At 37.5% G+C, this 17,625-nt stretch overlaps 1 protein-coding gene across 8 annotated transcripts in view; it reads right to left on the reverse strand.

Annotated features, from left to right (window-relative positions):
- Window positions 1-17,625, reverse strand: part of ZNF644 (zinc finger protein 644) — a 52,796-nt gene that overhangs the window by 18,961 nt on the left and 16,210 nt on the right. For all 8 annotated transcript variants that reach the window (XM_080406508.1, XM_080406506.1, XM_080406507.1 and 5 more), the window contains exons 2-3: window positions 13,734-13,785; window positions 1,110-1,182 (exon numbers count right to left, since the gene is read on the reverse strand). The gene's annotated coding sequence lies outside the window, so the exon portion shown is untranslated. The remainder of the gene's footprint in view (window positions 1-1,109; window positions 1,183-13,733; window positions 13,786-17,625) is intronic.

A 17,625-nucleotide genomic window follows, 5' to 3' on the forward strand; every position in this document is an offset into this window, starting at 1 on the left:
AGAAAAGAATCAGGCAATCACAGAAATAAATAATGGCATTTTTAATTTACATTTTCTTCAGGATCACTCTTCTTCACACTGTAACCTAAAAATATGGTTTGAACTTGTTAAAAATGTATTGTTTTTATTTAGAATATTCAACATGTTAAAAATTAAGCAATGAAGCAATTAAAAAACCATATGTTTTTGCTGTGCTATGTTAATAACCATACAGCAAACCCGTCACTGCCCAGTATCCCAGACCAAAAAAGCCTAAACACCAACACACAAGCAAGGCACGGGAAATGAGCCCGTCAAAACCTGTGCAAATACATTCCACAAAGTTTATCTTTAGTTGTTTTCTAGAAGCAAAACAAGTTAGGAGTAAAGGCTACTCAGATATCTGCTAGCCATTTTCATGATTTAAAAAAACCCCAGACATAGCAAAGGATCAAACTCACTGAAGAAATAAAATGTCTTCCCATTCCCTTCTTAAAAAAGGATTCTCTTTGCTTTAAGATCCTGCTGATGCTATAAGGCCATATTAAATGATCAGCAAATAAAACAGCATCTTCTCAAAGGTGGGGAAACCCCCACAATTCGAAAGAAACACTGAATTAGCATTTACCTACCAGAGGAAATCACAGTGTTGAATCCAGAGAATGACAATAATAGTATCTACTAGTACAGAGAACTACTACATACTCATTCTCTCTGGGAGGCCTTGTGCGTATGTATCTCTTTCCACAAGCAACTTTCATTCATACACAGTACAATCTACCCAATGCTTAGTGAGCACAAAGGAGTCGCCTACACAGTAAAATCAGTGTGTAATAAATATGAGTGTGAACTTAAGCCTACCCTGGCATTCACCTCTTATATGGGTCCTCAGAACGCAGTAAGCATAAGGCATTAAACCACCCATCTAGGAGCCAGAAACATCTATCTAGATTTTACAGCAATCACATATTTTACCCTTAAAGAGCACTATTTGCTTTGATCTTTTGAGGGATTTGATTCCTGCCATCACATACTTAAGTTTCAGCTACTAATTAACATTTTGAATAGAGCTCAGGTAAAAGGAGTCATTACTTTTGAATGACTCTTTGAATTAAGATGTTATAACTCACAACTAATATCCATGGCTCCCTGCAACAGTCCTTCACCGAAATCAAGGAAGACCACTCTTGACATCCTTTTTTCCTAAGGAGAGAAAACAACCCGGTTAAATGACACCACTTTGACCTTTATACGTCACACTCTAAAATGAGTCCAGCATTTCTATTAGTTTTTCAATTCAACATTATGGTACGCTATCCACATGATCCACATAGCTACAACTCCATGGAAATTCTCTGTATTGTGCTTGTCTTGTTTCAGATCAGCAAAAGGGCAAAACAAATACTTTAACTTCCTTTGAGTTAGTAAAAAACAAACCTTAATGTAACAGGACTTATTTACTATTTTGAAGATAAAAGTAATTATATTTGAAGAGAAATATAATAAAAAATGTCACTAAAAATGTTTCCTTTGCTACCTAATCATTGATCTAGCTAGTTTATAAACACACCAACACTCATATCAGATGCATAATAAATGCTTAAAGTGTATGAAATATTTCATTGTATTATTTATCTATAACATACCCTTATGTGAATGTTCTACTCGACACCCCAGTTTCTCACCTTAAGAGTTTTGCATTTCTCTGCTGTTTTGAAATGGGTCATTTTCCACCATAATAAAGACTTCCAATAAGATCACATTCAAAGCTATCACCCTAAAATGGTGATAATGCACCACCCAGCAGGAGTCTTTATGTCACGTACAAAGTTAGAAGTGGACAGTGCAAACATACACTAAGAATCAGTAATGCAAAAGTCAATTAAAAGAAGTGAAACCTCCACGGATGCACAACAGCTCCAACAATTTTACAACTGAATAGTGCAAGCTTCACATAATATCAAGCAGCAAAGTATAAAAATTTTCACAAGAAGTTTAGAAGACATTTAGTAAGTCAATTTTGCCTGAAAGTTGTGCATTTTCCTCATTTTATTACTGCAGAGGTAGGCAAACGTATGCTCAGTCAATTTGAGAACCTATATTAGCTTTTCTCAACAGGAAGCAACATTGCTAACGAAGTGGCAAATTCAGTGTTAATGAGTGGCTTCACTGTTACCACCTCTGAGGTAAAACCTTCCATGTTCCAAGTTCCACCCATCTGTTCTGGTGTGAGGGGTTCAGAGGAAGAACAGACGCTTCCCATTTAAAGCAACCTCATTGGTACCCCCCAAACAGCGGGGAGGCAAACTGAGAATATCGTGCCTGCTTGGAGATTGCAATCCTCATTATCAGAATGGCTCCTGAAAACTTTTCACAGGTTTATGTGATGCAGACAAAACCATGTTGCTCTACACACAAAACCATACTGATGCTAAATGCTAGTGTTAAAGCTTAAGTTAAAAAGGTGGCTAGGGCACCCTACGATCACCTTTCAACTGGGCCTCTTCCTGAGTTACCATGAAAAATATCTAAAACATTACACTGTGCTATCATGTAAGAGACTCCTTTCCATATTGTGTATTTATGGAGATTGTGAACTATTCCATATGGATCTGATTTGAAGTCTTCTATGGTAATACAGCTGTCCCTACAGATTTGAGTCTTTGAATCAAGCCTGAAATGCTTACTGTATCAATAATATCGCTGTTACATTTTAATAATTTCTGCTAATTATCACGTTTTTTCCAGCTATCAGGGTGGTACAATTTACTATTTTATGTGCAGGACAACAAGAAAGTTAGCAGTCTTAACAGCGTTGTATTAAAGAAAACTTAAAAGAAATTAAAGACAAATACAAAATATATTTTAAATTACAGTCTTGTGATGACACTGAGTCAAGATGCAATATTTAATTTACATGGTATACTCCACATGTAGAAATGTATGCAGAAACAGTGCTAGGTTTAACTAGACACACACAAGAAAACATTCCACATAACGCCATCGTTTTGAGGACACGTTATCACCTAACTTGGACCACTCAGGAAGCACAACACTAAACCGAAACACTACTTAGTCTGAACACTCGGAGGGGGGGGAATATATCATTGGAACAACCAAGATGTAATCAAGGCCATGCAATATTCTTTGGATGTTTCCATCACAGTTTTAAAACTATCTTCTCTATACCAGATCAGAAATAAAAATGTATTATTTCTGTCAAAATATATAGTAATTAATCCTTACCTAGTGTACTTGAAAAGTTAAAAGTTGAGATCAAACTTTAAATTTGCTGGAAATAGTGCTTGTTATAGCCTCTACCAGGGCAAACACTATACAGTTGAGGTAATTTTTATTTAATCACATAGTGCAATATACCTAGGAGATAAGTAAGTATAAAAATGGCAATGCTCAAAAAGCCTACCCAAGCGTACACAAACCCAGGCTCATACCTTTGAAACATACTTATTCAATTAAAATATTTCAGTTAAGCCTAGAATGACTGTAATGCAGTTTAACAGTGATATTCCTGGATTACGTGACACACTATTTATTAAATAGAAATTATTTCATATTTAGAAGTAGAAACCAACCAGGTATTTAGCCAACTAAGCTACATTCCACCCCTATTTAAGTACTTTCAAATTTACTATTACAAATTATTGTTTTTCTTCACAAAATATCAGTTTTTAAAATCATGAGTTTTTCAGATATGACTGCCTGTGGCCAGATAGTCTAAGCATTAAAAAAGCGTAAGGTCAGATCTATCTTCAAGCTGACAGATCATAATTTAAATGCCTTAGGCTAATCTTATTGTCTCAAAAATCTTGAACATCAGTATTTTTGCAAACTATCAGCACTTGCTATAACACCCTTACTACACTACATCTTGAGGTTACTACAGAAGAAATGAGGTGATAATTGCATATTAACATAATTATTCCATAATCCCTCTGAGCAAGCTTCCTAGGTCACTCAGTAATTCAGATTAGATGCAACCTTCCTGTCATCAGATCTATGCTGTCCACTTTCTGTTCATTAATAATTCTTTTTGATAGGAATGTCCTTAATTCCATTTTCTATGTACATTATTAATTGTATTTATTATCAGTAAGTTTATGACATTTTCAAGTTCTTATTTCATAATGACAATTTTGGCTATGTAATAGGGTCACACACCAAGTAAAGAGTATTGCCTTCATGCAATGCTAGTTCATTAAAGCTTACACTCCAGCACTAAGTGTACTATGTTGTTGCCTGCTAGCAGTTGTACTTGGAGATTTGCCAGTTTCTGTTACAAAAGCCATGTTATTTTACAAGGATTTAACAGATTTGAAAGCACACTGGAGCTGAAAAATTAAGATGGAAGAATTCGGCTGAATTTGTGAAAAGCATGGAGTACTTTTATGTGTTTTGATATCAAGTTCTCATTAAATTCATAAATATAAGCCAGTGAGCTAAAAGCACAAAGCGACTATTAAGTGGCTCAAAAAACTTAGAAGCTATCTCCTAAATGGATTTAATCAGCCTAGTTAAAGTAACTAAAGAAATACGCTACCTTTCAGCAGTGCTGTAATGAAGGCAAAAATACACTTGTCCTGTGCTAAGTAACTCCTCAGAAGTCAAGTTCTTTCAGCAAATATGTGAACAACCAGGACACTCAAGGGATTATCCAAATATTCAAGATATAGGAAAAGTGTTTCAGGTTTGCACTGTTCCCATTTAGATTCTTCCTCAAGACTCTGTTATGTAAATAGAGAAAACTAACAAAATCTATCATTTTATCCACAAGCAGTCCTGTAATAAAGCTTTCTTAAATGACAGTTTATATTAAAGATGATGGAACCAAAGTCACAGATTTTTAGGCAACAAGCAGCAGAGCAGAGAGAGCTTAGGCACAGGACGAAAGAGGTGTCTCCTTCCACTCTGCCCCATTACGCAGTCTACTACTTTAACGACTTAATCACAGCAAACATCAAGCACAGAGCTTCTGTCAAAAGTGAAATGTTTAAGAGCCCTTGGAAAACGAAGGTTTGTACAGGGTAATAGAGGAACTAGCAGTGTATTAGCATAAACCAGCCACATCTTGAGAAAAAAAAATCAAGTTACTCAGAGGATAGCTGTGTAATATCTTTGCTTCTTCCACACAGCAATGCACATAGCTCACACCTCCTGACTTTGGGTGTTACCTAGCAATATGAATACCTAAAGTCAGTATAAATCACAATACTTCAATCATTAGAAGAATACCTACTACTTGTTTTCCACTTTTTGCCATCTTAAAAAGCTATCCAGATCCACCCTTCAGATGAATAGAACCACAAAGCCTGACAACCAGAGAATGAGTCAGTGACTCACCTTGCTTTCCTCTATTTTCTATTTATGTTTGCAAATTAAGTTGTTGGAAATACATTCCCTTCTACATAGCAGACACTGACTATTTGTAGACCTCCTTACTCAGCTTTGAAACCTACAAATTCACCTGAACAATTCTGGATTTTTGTTTTAACTTCGGTAGTTAAGAGACAGCTTGTTTAATATGCACAACGTAATGAAAAATGCTCTCCCTACTTTACATATAAGTATATGGTTATTAATATAAATAGAGTCTAAGGACTTCCACTGAAAACTAGTTATCTTCAATTCAGATCCACAGCTGTTCACACAAAAACACAAGTAAAGAAATACAGTTATAGCCACCCACAGTATAACCTTTTGTTATACTGCTGAAAGATTCACTGAGCTGTCATACGTCTGTGGAAAAAGCTGACCAAAGAGAAACTATAAATTACAGAAGAGTCATCACACAAAAGCTGCCTGTAAGATTATACTCTGGAACATCAAAACTGAAGCATTCTTCTTGATAAGTTTGTTTACCTGAAACTTTGTTTCTAATGAAACAGTTTATTCAAAAGCTGTGTGTTAGGTAGTAAGGAGAAAAAAAAAAAGTGTTTCCCTAAAAATGTCAAAATTTCAGAAGATTTATTTCTGGTCTAAAATGTTTAAGAGTGATATTTTAACATTTCATATGTGAAAGGAAACAAGACACAACTGAAAAATAACCACCTTACAATTCAGAAATCACGGAAGAGAATACCATTACTGCCACCGTCCATTCTTAATCTTATTCCTGTAATATTGATTTGCTTGGGAAAATAAAACCAGTTTGTCACAGTGGGGTGCATCATGCTAAAATTCAATACTGAAATCAATAAAATAAATGACAACACAAGTGTCACAAGAAGCAGACATATGACTTTAAAAAAATACTCCTCTAGTTGTAAGTGTTGAAGGAGCCGTTCAAGATGGTATCATTGGTAAAGACTTTTCAAAGTGAATTAGGTATTTCTAAAAGACACCTAGCAAGTACAAAAAACCCAGGATTTTGAATGTGATAACTTAAGAACAGTCACATGTTTTCTGGCAACTCCACAGGCTTCCATAACTCCCCCCCAGCACTCCACAGCCCTGTTCACAGAGGACAGCCAAGTACCTAAGTCTCCGTGTTCCTGCAGCTCTTTGTCTAGTTTGGATTTTTAGTAGTACAATCTGGTTTGAATTGCACTGCCATTAGTTTCTACTAAAGATGAGGAAAATTCAATATTTGATTGTTACACTAAATGCAGACATACATAGACAAATGACTAGCAGCACTCCACTAAGAGAGACAGAAGTTTGAAAAAACCAGACTTAATGCTCTATGATAACACACGTTATTTCTCTCCAAAACTGTTCCTTTACATACTTCTGCATGCATAGATAAATTCTTTTCCTTCCTGTCAATCTCACATGCTCACACCTTTTTTTCCCTCTCTAAAGAAACTTAATGTTTGAGAAAATACTTTTAATCTCTTTCATCACCATTACCTGTGTTTTTCAGTCAAATGTTTTCTTAAGCCTCAAGCATAGTAACAAAAATTGCTTTTATCTGGACACAATACAATGAATAGTTTATTTTGTAACCATCAGCATTGCAAAACAACGAAGTTTTTCCTCATTACAGTCTATAAATAAAAGCCCTGCTCCCACCCTTGTTGTGACACTGTTTTTATCATGCTGCCAAAAAAGTAAGGGTTGTGATGAGCGGTACAAAGTGTAGTTGGTGGCCAGTAACTAGCACTGTATCCTGGGGTCAGTACTGGGTCCAACACTGTTCAACATCTTCATTAATGACCTGGATGATGGGTCAGAAGACACTCTCCAACAAGTCTGCTGCTGCTAAGAGACTGAGCAGAGTGGCTGACAGACCGGAGCGTTGTACTGTCATTTAGATGGACCTCAACAGGCTGGAGAAACGGGGTGACAGAAACCCTGTGAAGTTCAACAAAGTAAATTATGAAGTCCTGCACCGTGAGTAATTCCATGGACCAGTAGATGCTGAAAAGCAGCTTTGCAGAGAAGTACCTGGGGGTCCTGTTGGACAGCAATCTGAACATGAGCCAGCAATGCACCCTTGTGGCAAAGGCGGCCAACAATATCCTGGTCTGCACTGGGAGCATTGTCGGCACACTGAGGGAGGTGACCCTTCCCCTCTACTCAGCACTGGTAAGGCTACATCTGGAGCAGTATATCTAATTCTGGGCTGCCCAGTCCAACAGAGATATGGAACTACTGGAGACAGTCCAGTAAAGGGCCACTAAGACAATTAAAAGACTGTAGCATCTCATATGAGGAAAGGTTGATAGACTTAGGACTGCTCAGACTGGAGGAGAGAAGGCTCAGTAGGATCTCGTCAGCGTACAAACATCTGAAAGGAGGGTACAAAGATGGAGCCAGACTCCTTTCCAGTGGTGTCCAGTGATAGGACAAGGAGCAATGGGTACAAACCAAAGTATGTGAGTTTCCATCCAAAAGCAAGGAAAACTTTTTTACTGTGAGAGTGAATAGCACAGGTTGCTCAGAGAGGTTGTGGAGCCTCCAACCTTGGAGACATTCAAAGCTGTCCAGACATGGTCCTGGGCAAGCTGCTCTAGGTGACCCTGCTTATGGCAGAGAAGACTGTACAAGATCCCCAAGGATCTCCCTTCCAACCTCCACTATTCTGGGATTCTGTTTTAGTATACTTTGCCACACAGTATCCAATTCTCACTTACTTTACTCCTTTTTAGAGTGCTCATATGTTCAGACTGTCCACTTTCTCCTTTCATTTCAAAACATTAGCAATATAGGCACAAGAGTATTTTAATAAAAAAAGTTCCCAACTACTGACTTCAGATTTACTGTTCTGGCAGCTTAAGAAAATTACAGAAAAACGATTAGGTATACAGGAAAAGTGCATATCCCAAGTTATGCTGAACATATTCACAGCAAAACTGTAATTTGGTAGCCCTTTCCCTTCTACCTCTCTGCCAACATTCCTGTTTTCCGAGCGCTCTCACTAAAAGTAGTAATATTATCAGTCAGTAAAGTAATATCACACCCAAATTTACAAACATGCACTTCCCCATCCCACCTCATTTTCTACTAGTATTTTTACAATTCAGGACTCCCACAGGATGAATCCCTCTGTGTCACAATTTATCAGAAGCCTTCTTGATATGTCACGCCTCAGAGGGGCCGAAGGATGCTGGACCCTCAGTGTCAGCTTTTCAGGCAATACAATAAAAATATTTCCTCCTCGCAGAACCCGCTCCCACCAGCAATGCTCTGTTATAATTCCAGTCACAGTGAGCAAGACGTTTCACGAAGAGCACACGTTTAGGGAAGTACTTGCATTCTTCCAGGCTCTAGTCTCACCACTACAGTCCTTACATGGGGGATAATACTAACATGAAAGATCTGCTGTCACTGCAGAAGACTCTGGCTTGCAGAGAAGAGGAAGTTGTCTCACCATGGAGCCATATGCTGTCAAATTACTGTGCTATACATTGGAATTATGCTTTTCTTTGATGCAAAGCCAATTTAAATTAACTCCTGCCTTCCTCCACTCCCCCAGGTTCCTTCTTTCACACTTGATCAACAATTTCATTACCTAGTTTAAAAGGCTGGGACCCACGCACTGCTGAATTGGCACAACCATGAGGCAACAACTATGAGTAAGGGCAGAAACTTTTACTAGATTTGTTGACAGAAAAATCTACTGGGGAAGCTTTTCCTAAAATTAATATCAATAAATAAAGAAGTGAAAATGCAGAGCATGTTTCAGAATGCAAAAGAGAAGCTTTGGCAGTCTTCTATGTAGCTGCAAAAGACAACATTATGAAGAATACTACCATGAAGCAAATTCTATGTTCTAAAATTACTTGAAGTACACTACTCAATTGAAGTAAAATGCTAGAAGTAAATGCCAAAATAATTCAACTGGGGAATGTTAAATACATCTTCTGAGAATACTATTAGCACAAGAAGTGCTCTTAAATTACATATTAGACATGATAGCTAGGATTTCTATAGAGACATCCAAATGCAAATCCTTCCAGTAGGTTTAATAAACAGTACTTTCATTTCTAAACCACATCACTAACTTTCAGAAATTTTAAAACAGATCTACTCTCTCTTAACCTATAGTTTTACAGAATCAAAGTCACTTCATCCGCTCAGAAACAAGGCCTTTTGAAGCCAGGTACTGCCACCAAGTGGTGGTGAAATTCCGTATGCAAACCTAATTACTCCCCATGTGTAAAGCACACGGAGCTGGAAACGTTCCCCCAGCCACCAAACAAGAGTGATGGTCTACTAACACAAAGACATTTAAAATTAATCAAAGCAGAACCTACAGAATTTTCATATCCAAATCTGAAACTGACTTTCAATTTAAAACAAAGTTTTTTCCTACAATTCAGTCTTTTTGTTCAGACACCTTTTGTGAGCAGCTGGGTAAAGAACCCTTATTTTCCAATAAAAATCTAATATGTATCAACGAACTTACTCTAATAATTAGCTGTTTTCCATAACTCTATACAAATTTCCCATGACTACAACTACATGGCCACAAAAGTCTTATTTTCAACATATCCCAAATTTCAGAGAAAGGTAAACTCAGTAACTGAAGCAGAAGACCTCTTAATTCTGACCTTATTTCCTATTATATTAAATGAAAGTTGTAATTATTCTTATCCAGCATTACCTGAAACATACCTAGAAATTTCTCATGCTTTTTGCTTTTTTGGCTGGTAGCTACATGCTGTACATGTTTTAACACTTTCACAAATTTTAAGATGGTCTCTCCTGCTAATATAGAGAGACTTCTTAACTCCTAGAGCATGCTGGTTTTCCCAATTATAAAAAACTACTTGAAACAAACACTATGCTTTTACTAATTTAATTTAGAACCTTGGTGTAATGAATTGCATTAGTGATACTCACTCATCCTTACCAGCAAACTGGATCTCATCATCCTCTACATTCTTTCAGTGATCCAGGGTTAAAAAGCTAGTAAGATTGTAGGTAACAGTGTCAAATAAGGCCAAAAAACCCCATCTTGTACCTTTTGAGATTAACAACGAAAACTTCTGTCAAATTGGAGAAAGTTATTATACTTACTGATGAACAAATGAAATGAGAGTTTTTAAAAGACCTAAAGCTATATAACTCTGTATATGACCAGATGAAGACAAAACTCCAAGTGACAAGAAAAGATAGGGTTCACTCCCCTGATAATTGGGTTTTGTTCAGTTGTTTAAAAGTGTAAAAAAAACCACTCAACAAACAAAATAAAGTCATTGATATAAGTGATTTATTTGATGGCAGAAAACTCAACTTCATGTTACCAGGATAATATGAACAAGATGAACATTGTAGGAGATCCCTGTCTGAGCCGAAGAAACACAAATCCCACATACTCAAATTTATCCTGTGCAGAATTCTGTATATAACTCATGCTTCTTCAACATATGTGATGGCATTATTCATTTATTACATTCTCCACTTTTAGGTAAAGCAATACTAAATATGTTCAAGGCAGTTTCTGGAACCAAGTCTGGTTTTGCCCAGTATCTCAAATGCTTAAAATCTGGCCTCACACTACACACTGCTACAGGGAAATTCAGCATAAACATCTACCTTCTATGACATTTCCTCTTACACAGAAGTGTGACCCATTACACTGTTAACACACTGAAACCAAGATTATTTCCTCCTAACTTTCCCCCATATTTAAAACAAGACAGGTCCTCCCATGGGGCTCAGAAGATGCAGTCTGGAAGTCAGAAAACCTAAGAACAAAGACTACAGTTATCCCAATAAATTCACTGTTTTAAATACTCTTACACCTGTGGGATTTTAATTGGCTATATATATATATATATATATTTTTATTATTTTCCAGAAGTCAAGGTATCACCTTTCACATTTGCCTTAGGAAAGCAAAGGATCTGAAATTAGAAGAATGAAACGCCTAAATCCTTTATTCAAAGAAAACCTACATGGAAAGCACACTATCAGAGTCATTAGGAAATGCATTCTGGTCAAGAGCACAAGAAAAATGTTTAAGCAAGTATTTATATCACATTTTCAGCTATTGCTTTAAATGACCTAGGTTTACACAAAAGGACAAGTCTGCACTGAGTTGTGGAGTTAAGTTCATTGTTTAGACACTTATAAGATGCTGCAGCCACTACACTCATGAGTGGAGACAGAAGACGGAGGCTTTGGGGAAATGCAGGTTGTTCTTTAAAATGAAATCTTTCAATCATCCTTGCTGCCCTTCTCTGAACCTTCTTCAACTCTGCTACGTTGTTTTTCAGTCACAGGACTACACTAATAGCCAAGAAGCAATACACATTGCAATGCAATGCATCTATGGTACACCACAAATTTGTATAACTGGATCCGGTTTTTGTTTTATTCTGGTTTTTGTTTTGTTCCCTGATAATACGTAGTATTTTCATTGATTTACTGACTATTCAGTTGTCATTTTTACAGAATCGTCAGAACCTCAAGATCTCCTCCAAGCAATAACAATACTGATCAAACGTCATCACACTGTTTCCATGTATTCTTTCACACATTTTTCTGTTCTCTTGTTATGCATGCAAGAGTACAGGCTTTCTCCTCAGAGACCAGCTTTTTTCCATTTTACACAGCTAACCACCAGTAAGATGAAAGGTCTTCGGAGTTTCACTCAGAAGATTTCATGCCCAAAGAACACACTCAGTTATTTATATATTGGATTTCTCAACTATTTTTCTGTTTTTAAACCAGTAACGAGATAACACATAAATTAAGAAGAGACAAAACTGTAAGCATTAGGTACTGAAAGCATTAGAAGACACAGAGAACAATCTAAATCTTACTGTGAATTCAAGTCCCCTCCCTAGCTGTAATTCTTGTTTCACACTCGTCCTCAGATAAAGTATTGCCTTTTGCAGAGTTATATTAATTCCTTTTCTCAAAGCAGCAGGTTCTAGGAACCTGCAAAGTCAGGGTAAGCAGTAAACGTCCTCTATGCATAAGTATATACATACTACAGCAGTATAGCTTACTTTTAGCTATTCATAGTTCAGAAGACAATTCATAATCAAAGCCCTGAAACAGTTACACATTATACAAAGGAACAACACTGAACGGAAGAGTTAAGTTCCCCATAAAGCATTCTGCTGTAATCAGTATTTTAAAATTTACAGCAGCAGCTCTAAAAAAAGTCTTAGCAGAGCAAAGATACAAACAAAGCAGGTCATATCTATTTTAAAATGCATGTACTACATTTTTAAAGCTACATTAAGTCTATATATTAATTGGAGATCAGAAATGAAGAACAAGCTCATCTGAGCGAGTGGGATCTCCCTTCTCACCTCTTCAAAATATCAAGTCACCACAAGCAGCTGTATTCTGAGATGGCATATTAGTCAAACAGCAAGCAGGAAACTTGAGCAGCCAGCTTTTGTTTGTTATGGAAGCCTGTGTACACAAGTCCATTGTGCTCTGTCTCCACAGCAGAAAATTTACCAAACTGTGGGGCCTTACCTAAAGATACTATTGAAAGACTCAAGCTAAAACAGATTAAAGCAAATTGCTCTTTTGTTAAATGTTTCACATCATTTAATGGAGAAGAGATTAATTTTATAGGTCAAAGTATTCCTGAAGTAGAATATCAAGTAACATGAAGAGAAACAATCTGGGCTTAGCTAAATTGTTTTTCTCCAGGTAAGAGGGCGGTGGTAGAGAAGAAGAAATGCCAAAGTTACAGAAAATTTTTCCTAGACAGACACTTTGCAACTGCAAATGAACACAAGTTCTACAGCTCATGAGTACCAGCAGTAAATCTTCATATACTTTGTCTTCCAAGTAGCTCCCAAAGGACTCCTGAGGACAGGAAGGCTGGGGTGTGTGTGTGACCCTCAACAGGATTTCATTATTAAAAATATGAAATACTCTTCTGGTAGCTGGTCAAGTTTCCCACACAGTTATTTATTAATAGACTAAGTGCAAGTTTAACACACTGCTTTGACAATGAGCTTTCAAAGTACACTTTCAGTACTTTGAAACCAGGCGGATAATACGCAGAGAATGAAATTCATTTGAAGTACTCCTAATTTTGAGTCTCAACAGCTAGCAGAATGCCTTGATAGCTTTTTGACTATAATACTTTAGGGAAGAAAAGCATAATTATCATCATAATCTTTAAATATTAGGTGGGTGTGTGTTTTGTTCCTATTTTGGTATCACAGAAGTAACACTATGTTCATAAATTACAGTAATCAAGATACATGTTTCTATACAACTTGCACTGACCACATTTTCTGAGTGTTTAGCAGTATATGCCAAGGATCCAAGGAATCTGACAAGAAAAACAAACCCACAAAGCTTACTCTCACCTTTGTTCGATTTACATTAAGCTGTGAGATCCACTTCCACATGAAAACAAACCTGCAAAATAAAACAAGAACTTACTGTACACAGCTGTCATTGTTCTCTGATTGTGTTCTAGACTATCATACAAGACAGACAAAGCACAGAGACAAGAAATCCACAGCGACAGAAGTATTCTATCAGTTTTGTCTCAAGGTAGAAATATCAAAATTCCAGTGGTTGTCTCTCAAACACACGAGTAATTTTCAAATAACATAATGTTGGTACTTCAGTTAAAAAACCCACCAAGAAATCATACCAAATATACACATGCTATTAAACTATGTGGGCAGAACAGGGAAAAAAACATTGCATGGCAAGAAAAGCTGTGCTGCATTTTCTGCTAGTGCCTTCAAAGTCAGCTACCTTAAGTTCCCTGAACGAGGAATGAAGCACAGAAAGGTAACGGTAACAAATGAAAGTGCTTTTTAAATCTTTCTAGCAAAAACAATCGACATATCTGAGATTAAGTGTCAGAGGGTTTTAAACCTAGGCCTCACTAATTCCTTGCCTTTCCTAGGACAAAGTTGCATTTATTATTTTTAAGGCTAGTTGGCCCATTTTAAAAACATAATTTTCTTTGCCTTCATGCGGGCTGATTAATGTCAGATTAAATGCTCTAATATCAGTTTTGCTCATGGATCTTTAACAGAACTAACTATACAAGATTTTTCACCTCCTAGTTGGGAGGTATCAGACTATATAACGTTTGGAAGAGACTTTGGAAGTCACTGAAGCTGCACAAAACCAAGAATGAATCTGAGCACAGCTCTCTACAGAACTGGGACTACTAACGAGGACACAGCAACTAGCATACAGCATTACAGAGAGGCCTATTCATATCTAAACTAATGTATCCATCACCAAAATGAACTCTGAAAGAAATACCTATCCTCACATACTGCTTAAGATTCCTTCCTTCAATTTACTCACACCAAGCTTTTTGATTCTGAGTTCCCTAGTCAATGCGTAACTATCTCAAAGCCACCTGCCCAAATTACAAAGACAGACAGGTAAGGAAAGGCAGACCTTTCAATAAAGTCTTTCTGGGCAATACAAAGCAACAGAAGACAAGTCTTCAAGCTCCTTCTCCTAGCTCCAGGATAATTTCCTAACTTTACATGAAACTGCAGCCTTTAAGCATTAATGTTATTCAAAACACATGCTCATTTCTCAAATAAGGTGTATTACAGAAAAAAATTAAAATTCTTTAGTCGGGTTTTGAAGTAGATATTCATGTGCCTGGAGAAGCAAAAGTGTTATTTTCAAACAGCAGTGGAGCCTTGATGTATGTTACAGAATATAAATGTAAAGCTACAGTTAAAAATGCCCACAAAATACACCTGCACATACAAAGACCCAAAACACCTTTCAAAAAATGGGAAAGAAGGTCTATGCAGGCGTTACATTATCAAACACTAAGATGGGCACTAACCCAGACATCTCAGTAAACCTGTGCACTTTGGCTGGCCCTTCTTTCACTGCAAGAACACCAGTGCCTCTGCCCCTGTGCGAAATGATCTCACACCACCACTGCAACAATTCTTGTATCTTCTGAACATTGCAGTTAGCTAAACATTAGCAATAACTGTTCTCAACATAGATTTCATGGTTTGTGATTCAAGTGCTGACAGGATCTTTGCATCAAAGGATTGAGCCCAAACAACTGTAGATCACTGTGGTAATACAGCGGGGCTGTCGTACAACCCATGACTTACCCTAACAGCTTTTCCATGGAAACACATTACTTCAGACCAACCAATTTAATTTACTCTGTTGACATAAAATGGGAAGTCTTACCCTACACCACCTATTTGGAGGGCAGGTAGTCTTGTGTTCACTGAATGTGCTCTTTGGAAGAATTTAAATGCAAGTACTCTTGAATGTAGTAACTATTCTTTGGTTCACAGGAAGCTTACAGACCACTTTGGGGATAAATCCAGGGTTACTCTGTATCTACATCTGGCACAGAGGAAAAGAGAAGGGAACAGAAAAGATGGGCCATCATATTCTGGATATTTCCCAGCTGAAGGAAAGGTGACAAGTTTCACAAAATCATCAGCAAACAAACTGCTGAAGGACCAAAAGCCTGACCACTGCAGCCCTGTGTTACAAACTTCAAAGGGCCCGGCAGAATTAACCACCTTTTTTTGGATTTCAAACCCACTAGTGTTCCAAGCTCCACCCAAGAGTAAACAGTAGGCACAGCAGCATGCAAACATCTCGATGAAGGCAATGCAATCCACATCAAGACACCAGATCTTTAGCCCAAACTACTGATAGCATTGAGACTCTCACTGGTTTAAGTGACTCAACTCAGAGTACTTAAGAACACTCACCTCTCAAAGGTCTTTCTGCTGTCAAGGAATATTCCTCTCACTCCAGCAGAAACAACTGAACTCTAACACCTACGATTCATTTCAAGGGTGTTGGCATTTGGAATAACTGAGCACCTGAAATTTTTCAGCAGCAAATCCAAGAGAGGTATTTCTCCAAGCCTCTTAAGCAAAGGCAAAGATGTCAAAATCACAGATGCTCTGGCTCTGATTTTCCTGTCTTAATTCTCAATACCAGGAAAAGGAGTGAGAATGAAAGCCGCCATCACCAGGTAATAAAGGCAGCATCAAAAGGGACTCAGAAGCAAGTAAGAAATGTAGTTACAGAGCACTCACCTTGCGGCCTCACCATTCCAAGAGTGAAAAGGGGCCCACAGCAGGTACAAGGACTGCTGTGAAGTGGTTAAGCTTCTGATCACTGATAAACAGCTGCTTGTTCCGATAAGGGCAGAGAACAGGAAGAGGAAGAAAACTGCCATGGTGGAGATGGGTGATATCTCAAGTGTACCCCCAGTGATACTACAGAAACACAGAGGGGCGGACAGCACTTTAAAAGCACAAGTGTTTCTCATTGATTGGTGAACATCTAAGGCTGGTTCAGTGCTAGCAATGATCACCTTGCCCAGTGACACAAAAAAAAGCAGCATACCAGTGATACTCCTCTTCATGCAACACATGAAAAAGGCCAAAGCAGGCACAAGAAGTTCTCCAGTCTGTATGCAATGACAGAGTTGTATCTGTGGGATTGCTCAGCGACACAACCACCCCTCAAGTGTATCTGAGCTACAGAGACACACAGATCCTCAAAAGGCATTTGTTTGACGAATAATTTAAAAGGCTGTATATACAGGCTGTAAAGTAATTGCTACAGATAATCACACTAGACTAGTTAAATTTTTTAATCTTTCTGGCTGCTAGAGAAGAGCTACGAAAGCTTCTATAATACTGCTTTCCCAAGTAAACAAGTTACAGTTGCTACTTCAAAATTCAGGTTCATAAAGAACAACCAAGAGAACAACTTTCACACCCATAAAGAGAGCAAAGGCTTTATCCATGACTCTTGCATCAAGCTCATAACCATTCATAATACAAGGTTTATATAAAGACAATTAATCTGAGTTAAAATGTGAGTTACTACACAGAATTTGCCTAACTACTCCTCCTGTCATTAGAGTTGGATCTTATGTCAAGACTGAATGTAATTTTATTCACTTTCTACTTATATTAGGGCCCTGCCTGCTGTAATCAAGTATCTCCTGTATCTTGCCCCTCTCTGAAGAAAAAAGTTTGAGAAACTAGAATGCAAAGGTACACAACGAATAAATAAAGTCTGCAGTAATCCTGATGAGTTTTGACCTACTTACCTACTACTTAGCCCTTACTTCCTAACAGATGTTATAAATCTAACTGGGAAAAGACATGTAACCATCTTTTAACCACCACCTTCTCCAGCTGCAGTCAGGAACATAATTCATGGACAAGTTTTTTAGTGGTTTCTTCTGTTTGCTTGGGTTATTTTTGT

The sequence above is a fragment of the Falco punctatus genome, assembly GCF_963210335.1.
Source record: "Falco punctatus genome assembly, chromosome: 11".
Taxonomy (NCBI): domain Eukaryota; kingdom Metazoa; phylum Chordata; class Aves; order Falconiformes; family Falconidae; genus Falco; species Falco punctatus.